This window comes from Ascaphus truei, unplaced genomic scaffold, assembly GCF_040206685.1.
Source record: "Ascaphus truei isolate aAscTru1 unplaced genomic scaffold, aAscTru1.hap1 HAP1_SCAFFOLD_1683, whole genome shotgun sequence".
NCBI classification, from domain to species: Eukaryota; Metazoa; Chordata; class Amphibia; order Anura; family Ascaphidae; genus Ascaphus; species Ascaphus truei.
This window is the reverse complement of record NW_027454577.1, coordinates 11,529-20,598: the sequence shown is the minus strand read 5'-3', so window position 1 is coordinate 20,598 and position 9,070 is coordinate 11,529. Positions and strand designations below refer to the sequence as shown.

Below are 9,070 nucleotides of genomic sequence, written 5' to 3'. Positions count from 1 at the left end.
CAAACCCAGAGCAAGCACCAGAAAGAGGTGAAGACCCTGAGGGAGGTCTGGCACGATCAGGTTGAAGAGCTGCAGAAGCAGATGGCTGAGCGCGAGATACAGTGCGCCAAGAGAGAGGAGGTGTCCGTCCGTCAGGTGGTTTGCCTGACACTGCGCTATAAAAGCGAGATGGCCGATATCTACAAGCAGCTGGACCACACGGCAAATGAGGGGGCCCGGCTGCAGCTGGAGCTGGACAAGACCCGGAAGGAGCACCTGCAGCTGCAGGTCAAGAATAGAGAAAATGAAACAGAGTTAAACCTCGCTCTGAAACAGATGACGGACATGGGAGAAGCGGCTAAAGTGGTTCAGTCGGGCTATCAATCCTACCTCCTAACCAAGCAAGCTGTACGTTCCTATACGTGTATCTTCAATGCTGTTGCAATATTACGATTTGCTATAAAGATGAAGTTGGAGAAAGAGATTCCAAGGCTAAAAGAGACACGGTCACAAAAGGAGACCAGGGAAAGTAAACTCAATGCCCTCACTGATGACAAAGAGGAAGGAGAAAGAATTGACTTTGATTGTGCTGCTGTTATTCCAGAAACAGATAGGCACCCTCCTGAGAATATACTCCCTGATCTGGAATTCAAAAATCCAGATCCTCAATTTCATTTACGTTGTCCAGAAGATTATCAAACTAGTGGACACACCCAGGACAACACAGAAGATGTTTTAGCCAAGTGGGTGGCAGTTCCTGAAAACACAAACTTGTTGACAGATCCTGATGACATGGTTAATATGGACTACGTTTGTACAGAGGCAACTAGGTCTCCAAAACCCAAAGGCCTGGTAATGGCCACAAAAGGGAAATCAAAGATTGAAAAGAAAAAACAATGAAGGTTAACACGGCGCCTGAATAGTTCCATATCTCACCAATCTGGACCACACTGTGGAGCCAAGGAGAATCTGGTCCAAGGTTCTCATCAGAAGCTAAAGAAACAGTCCAGTCATTTGCAGGTTGCAGCGGACTATGAAATAAAGTCAAAGGATGCAATAGACTGGAAGTCAAAAAAAAAAAAAAAAAAAAAAAAGTTTGGGGGAACTGACCGATTTTTTTTTTTTATTACACGTGTGGACTATGGGCCTCATGCAGTAAGCGTTGATAAGGGAAATATGGCCATTTTATAGCCAAAATTGGGTTTGAGATTCAGTAAGCGCCGATAAGTGCAGAAAAAAGGTAAGGTGCAAAACAGCGCTAATGATATTGATTGAAATTAAATAAATGTTCAGGCAGCCAGGTGGATGACTGGTAGTACAACCAGTCAGGGAAGCAAAATGAGAAAAAAGGTTAAACCGGCGCCAAAGGGGGGTAAATACCAGACCAGTGGAGGGTGTGACAGTCCAGCACTGGACTGTCACACCCTCCACTGGTCTGGTATTTACCCCCCTTTGGCGCCGGTTTAACCTTTTTTCTCATTTTTTTTCTCATCAAAGCGCCGATAAGTGCTTCATATCGCCAGGTTTCGGAGCCGATAATTTGGTTATGGCCAGTCGCCTGCCGATAAGCCTGTTTTCGACACTGATCGCCACTTTTTTAAATCGGCTGGATTCAACAAAAAAAAACTGCTTATCGGGGCTGATCGGCACTACGAAATTGAGATGTTATGGCCGATTTCTCCCGCCAACTAAAGTTGGCATTTTGGACGGGAGAACGATCGCTAAGGCTGCCGGAACGGCACTTAGAAAAAAAAAATCTTCTGTACATCAATGGAAGTCAATGGAGCGGGGACGTATAACAGTATAGTACAGTTTACGTTTCATTGCTCACAATACAAGGGGGATTTGCATTACAGTGTGGGGGCATTCCCTGCATTGTGTCACAGCTGATGTGTCTTATTTGCATAACATTCGACTTTTACATGTTTTCAGCATTTGCGGGTCACATTACTCATCATGTGATGATGTGCCAAGGGAAAATACTATACTACACTCTTAAAGGAGAACCTCACATCATATCACACATTTTACTCAACTCAGCGACAATTATTTACATGATGTCACACATGTCACACATGTCACACATACACCGTATATTCATGTTCCTTTACATTACACAATGCTTGTAATGTGTCACGCATCTTTAAAGCTTCATGTACATCTAAATTCTCATGTTTACATCTACGTTTGGGTCCTCCCTATTTTCATGACGTCACTTATTGGACGCTCACTCACATTGCATGTTTACATTGTAACCGTTGCATTACAAGCACTTCAACCTAACTTATACACACATGTACAGTAATTCATCATTGGGACACCTTGTAAACTCATTCTATAGCAACTATCCTCCTTACACAAATGCATGCATATGCACACGACTATTCATTGTTGGCAACATGTGACAATAACATGGCTAATTACACATGTTACACAAAACTTTTCCCACGTCAATCTCAGCCTTTTTGTCTCATTACATGACTGACTCTTGCGTTCACAAGTGTTACATGCATTGCACATGCAACTATTTATTTGCAAGCAATCTTTGTACAAAGCTTCACGTCACATCATTGCCAAATATCATCATTCCCTGCAGAATACACACAACAAATACTTAGAACAACAAGTGCACACAGCTTGCCACAGAAGTACTTTATTATGTTAATGTAACACCTTGCATTTTACTATGTCACCTGACATCATCACATACCTATTTAAAGGACGCACATTACCTGCTCATTCACAGCTACTCATTTCAAAATGTTGCGAATGTTTAGGAGACGCAGGAACATTCTTTTCTATGACATGCTTGCTGATCAAGAGAATGATATAGGGCAAGGTAGGGACACACCGAGGGACAGTGACAGTGACGCGGATACGACAGGGACAGGGAGAGGGACAGGCCGAGGGACAGGTAGAGGGACAGGAGATCAGAGGAGAAGACAGAGGAGACAACTTGTGCCTCGTCCGCGTCTGTACAGGGAGAGAACCCTGTTAGATGGGATGAGTGAGGAGGAGATTGTAAGTCGCTATCGTTTGAGTTCAGCAGCAATCTTATCTCTTTATGAGGAGATAAGGGGGGATTTAGATTTTTTCACAGCCAGAGGTCGTGCAGTCCCTGGGCTTGTTAAAATGCTGTGCTCATTACATTATCTTGCTTTCGCGTCATACCAGACAACTGTGGGCATAGTGGGCGGGGTCTCGCAATCTACATTCTCGCGGGCCTTGACCCAGTTTCTCTATGCACTCAATAGACGCGCTAGGAATTATATTCATTTTCCTACAGAGGCAACAGAGTGGCTGGAAGTCAGGACTGGCTTTTATAATATAGCAGGGATACCATCTGTGCTGGGTGCAATCGATTGCACACATGTTGCTTTGATTGCACCTAGTCAGAGTGAGCATGTGTACCGCAATCGGAAGCACTACCATTCACTCAATGTACAGGTGGTATGTGATGCCACGATGAGGATAATGCATGTGGTACCCAAGTTCCCTGGTTCCAGTCACGATTCCTCTATCCTGAGGAACTCTTCAGTCTTCCATGCGTTCGAAGAGGGTCATTTTGAACCTGGTTGGCTGCTGGGTGAGTACACATTTACATGTTCTAACACAAAACACATTTTGATTTAGGAATGTTGGCATTGTACAATTTGATCACTAATGTCAGCTTATGTGTGCTCCATTCATTATAGGTGACTCAGGATACGGAATTAGGCCGTGGCTCTTGACTCCGGTGCTAAACCCTCAAACTGAAGCAGAGGAGAGGTACAATGCAGCCCATATATCTACAAGATCTGTTATAGAGAGGACATTTGGCCTACTCAAGACCAGGTTTAGGTGTCTGGACAGAACTGGTGGGGCTCTTCTATACAAGCCTCAAAAAGTGTCTGATATTATCCTTGCCTGTTGCATTTTGCACAATGTTGCACTCAGGCACAATGTACAGTCAGACCTAGCTGAGGCTTTGGTAGACGAGCATCCCACCCATGTAGCTGCTGAAAATGAACAAACAGCCAGTGGTGGCCAGACACGCCAGAATCTCATCAATTCATTTTTTTCTTGTAAGTACAAACTCATATGTTCCTAGTACTACTTTTATAGTTTAATTATGTTATATTAACAATAATGTTTCTTTATATAACCTTATGTTAGGACACAGATGAATATGGGTTGCACACCTTTCTTTTCTCTGCTGTGTGCACAAAGGGATGTGGCACCGGTATGGTATTGTTGCACAGGTTATATAATCCCTCTTCAATTGTACTTTAGTTGTGTGTATGTGAATACAACTTGGGTAACAAAGCAATAATATTTTAGCATTGTGTTATTCCTTATGCTAAGACAAAACACATATTATGCCCATAATCATTCATGCTTCTAGTATGCTTACATACAATGTTATTGGTGCAGTGTAACATGTACATCCAGATGATGTGTACACCAGGCTGATTTACATTTTGAATGTCATTAAATATACATGGTGTTGCACATTTAACACCAAATACACACTTTGATGTGTTCTTTACGGTACTGAAGATGGCATGTCAATGTTTGCAATTTATATATTGTTCCTTTGCATTATAGGTATATTTGCAGTATGACTGATCATGGTATGTATATTTGCTGACATCTCTCATAAGATGTGGCTACCTCAATCTTCCTATAATTATTGGAACTAAAAACCCAACATATTGGTTTAAACACAAATGTTACATATATGTACTTTCTGTATCATGTATATGCATTTAGCTACTCTTGAGGTTTCATGTGCATTGTATTACAAAATGATTACTCACATTTCATCACATTTTATGTATGTTTCCTTATAATTTCCATTAATGTAATATAGAGGTGTTTGGAGAAAAGGGGATAACTGTACTTATTTGTTTACTTACGGGAGCACATTCATCACTAGCATAGACATACTTTTTAAGACAACTGTTTGTGTGTGTATCAATTGGTGTAGGATCCATGTATAACACCGACAAATGATAACACCAGCTTTATTATGGTAGCTTATATCATCATATTGACTATACTATGTATTTCTAAACGATTAATAAACACAGTAAACTATAGTTAGTTAGGTTAATGAAATATACACAGAAACGTACTTCATAACATGATGGTGATGTCATATTCAGAACATCATGCATTGGAGGGGACCATAACATCTGGCCAGTAACATTATTTGCTACAGTCCCAAACCATTTTATCTACATACCCATGTAACAAGAGATTTTAAAAATAAATGGCTACTTGGTTGTAAGTGTCCTTTACATTGGGAGAAGGAGTGGCTCACTGAGTAAAGACACACACTGGCACTGATAGTTTGAAGCAGGGGAGTCTGGTTCAATTCCCGGTGTGGGCTCCTTGTGACCTTGGCCAAGTCACTTTATCTCCCTGTGCCTCATGCGGCAAAAAAACATTTGTACGTTCCACGGGCCAGGGACCTCAGGCTGAAACATGTGTCTGTAAATCGCTGCGTACAACTAGCAGCCCTATACATGAACATGCTCATATTATTATTATTATTGTTACATAGTTTCGACAGTCATACGTTCCATTACATATTAGAATACACAAATGTGTTAGCAGAGTGGGAATGGTTGTTATATATAAAACACACCATGTCATAAAATGTTAGTAGTCATTAAAGAACACTCAATAAAAATTCATGAGGCACTCTTTTGCAACATCATTATGTTAATTAAGTGCTTATGCAATATAGGCATAAGGGTATCACATTTTTAATTGTTTGTTAATAAGCGCTGCAAGCAATATAAAATTAGTTCCATATGTAGTATAGTAGTCGGTGGCTCCTCCTCACAATCATCTCATATAAAGGTAGACTCTTCTGAAATCATACATTGATCCGATTGTATCTTCCCCGACATCTCTGAAATACAGCAAACACATGATGGTCAAAGATGGCACCTTACTAGATATGCATCCGTGACAACGCGTTACGCAGCTCTATATGATTGTGTAGATACACACGTCAGTCACTTATATGTTAGAAGTAAAACTGTTCATCAGTATGTAATGTTTCTTTAAATTTGTAGCAGGCATAACTATGTATAAGAAGTGAACGTTGCCTGTATACTGAAAGATGTGCGCGCACATCTTTGTGTGCGCACGCACTTCACGCTTGGCTCCACTAACTGTTAGCGCATGCGCAAAACAAAGCGTACGTTGTGCGTTCAATACATGTTGAAAATACCAGTAAACATAACATCTTTATTTCAAATACAATGAAGACGAAACTACATTCGTTCTAAACGAGTACATCTGTATTCTTTTTAAACAGACGTGTTTGAACAGAAAGCACGGCCGATAACACAATGCGCAAATGCAATACGTGTGACGTCATGTTAAGCCAGCGTGAAACGCACGCTAACACTCCTCCCACTCAATTAACATTCGGCTAACGCCCAGGGTACGCCTACAAACACTGAGCCGCACGCATCACACACTGCAGTTACCGTTACTATAACAAAACATGACAGCCAATAGGCTTTGAGGCGCGCACGTCGCTTGGGGGCGGGACTTACATCAGTAATCCTTTTTAAGGACGCCTTGGCCCATGACAAGGGTCCCACGTCATACGTGGTGGACCCGGTTTTCAATGTTGTAGATGTTGCATGATAACAAAACAGGTATGTGTTAGAGTAATGGAAAAATGTTGCTAATATGTTTAAAGGGATAGGAAAGTACGTATATTTATTCCGTCAGCAATGTGTACTACTCTTTCAGGTTCTACTATATTGTATTAGGAAACAATTTGTTTGTGATCGCTACATGTTATGCAGTCTGCAATGTTACGCTGTATCCACGCATTGAAAGTGAAAATGGTGGTTACAAAAAAAAAAAACATTTAAACGCAGAGTCAACGCATAACGATTGTTATATTTACCATTCTTCTAGAATTAACTCTTCGCCTGGCTGCAACTGGTCGCTCCAGAAATGCAAGGCATTTTCATCCACGCTTAACCCAACCGCTGAATCCAGTATGACACATATCTCCTCCAGGATGCGCTCATAGGAATCGCCACTGCTTTCTTCAAATAATTGGTCGGGAGGTAGGTTCATTTCTTCGGGTTCCCATTCCAATGCATTTTCAGCTGAAAGGCTTGGTACATAATCATAGTACTTTTGTTCTTGTACAATGTGGGTTTCAGGAATGGAGGCTGCAGATATTGCAGCACGTATCGATTCAAACCGATCAGTAGTAGCGGATACATTGCTATTGCCATTAGGAATAAATATGCCTTTCACGACAATATAAGTGCCGTCTTTCAGGAGAAATTGTTTTTCCGGGGCAATCTTCCAGAAACCATAGGTGTGTTGTAGCTTATCCTGGTCACGTTCAAAAAAGTCATTACTTGATAAAGTGAATCTTATTGAGGAATTAAAATTCCGTGCATGCTTACGGTCTTGGTAATAAGGATATTTTGCTCGAATGAAATCATCGATTTGGCGTGTGCTTGCTTTCTGTCCGCGACTGTTCAAGATGGCTTCACAGATCATGTACTTATACCCTAAAAGGGGATTAATATTGTTAACGAATTCATCAGCCATGTCTGAGTAGCACAAAAGCTGTGTGCAGGTCTGTGTTATTTGCTCATCAAAATGAATGTGCTGAATGGCTAACAAACTCCTGTTTTTCCTTGTCAAGGTCAACAAAACTAACTACTTTGACTCCTTATTTCAAACGCCAATTGGATTTGTTTGTCTAATTGGGTTAACAGTTGTGGTTCGTGATATGGGACTGTGGGAGAAACATTTCTCCTTCTTTTATCTTGTTTGTGAAAAACATCCCTAGACTTTGAATGCGTTCACAGTGTTTTTTTGAAAACTAACAAAGACCACTGTGTGAAAATATTTCTTAGCCAGGCATATCAGTAAAAACACACACCTGCAAAAAGAAATGTTTTTTCCCCGCTTACATTTCTGTGTGTATGTGAAAGTCTGGTTAACTCCCTGTCTGCATGAGTTTAAATACGTGTGTATATATATATATATATATAAATATATATCTCTTATAAAAATATATATATATTTATATATTATATGTTATTTTTTTTAATATTGCAGGAGTACACACAACATTGATGGCATTAAGTATACCTTGTATGAAACCTATTTAAATGGTGAGAAACATGATTGAATTAAGTAATAAACATTTGTTTAAGCACAATACTGTTAGAGTCTCATACTTAGGATATTTCTCAAACATTAGGCCTGTATTATTAAAATAGTGTTTTCACAAGGAAGCATGAAGTGTATTAGTTTGTAAAATACATGTATACCAGTTTATATAGTACTATATATATATATATATATATATATATATATATATATATATATATACACACACACACACACACACACACACACACACACACACACTCAGAGTGTGTGTGTGTGTGTGTATATATTATTATACATTCTGAGATGTTATTGAAACAAGAACACACAAATGATTAAAGGACAAAATTACAATGGCCAAGCAAGGCAAAGGTAAGTAAGAATTTACACATAATCCTGCTGTACACGTACAAGAAAGATGTTTGCAGTTACTTAGGTGTTTTTATAATTGCATGTGACTAATATGCATATGCAATTCTTACATCAATTAACACACCCAAATGCAATGTTTTGCTGCAAAGTCAATGGCAGCTTCTCTAAACTTAGCAACTGGCTCCTGGTGGACCATTACTGAACAGACGATTAAAACATAAATATTTATAACACAATTAATTATGAGTGTTAACATTTCCAAAACTTCACGTGTACAAGAACATAGTTGAAAGTTTGGAAACAACACAGTCTTCAGCATACATACAATAGTAATTAGATAATCTGAAGTCAACAAAACAAGGCCAAAGACATTTTTTCTGAATTATAACATTTATTTTTTTTGTTCCTTTTGCGAGCGAGTAACAGGCCTGCTTGTTGTCTCTTGAATTTTCCTTTTTCTTTTGCCACCAACTTTAGGCACAACAGAGCCACTTTGAGTGGCCTCTGGCACTTCACGGGCAGGGCTTGTGGCCAGTGACTCACCTACAGGGCTTGTGGCCAGTGA

At 39.9% G+C, this 9,070-nt stretch overlaps 1 long non-coding RNA gene across 1 annotated transcript; it reads left to right on the top strand.

Annotated features, from left to right (window-relative positions):
- The first annotated feature begins 4,134 nt into the window (after positions 1 to 4,134).
- Positions 4,135 to 8,139, top strand: LOC142476742 (uncharacterized). The gene is made up of 4 exons (XR_012791954.1): positions 4,135 to 4,201; positions 4,567 to 4,592; positions 6,910 to 7,064; positions 8,080 to 8,139. It is a non-coding gene; the product is annotated as an uncharacterized LOC142476742 (long non-coding RNA).
- Positions 8,140 to 9,070: the final 931 nt, after the last annotated feature.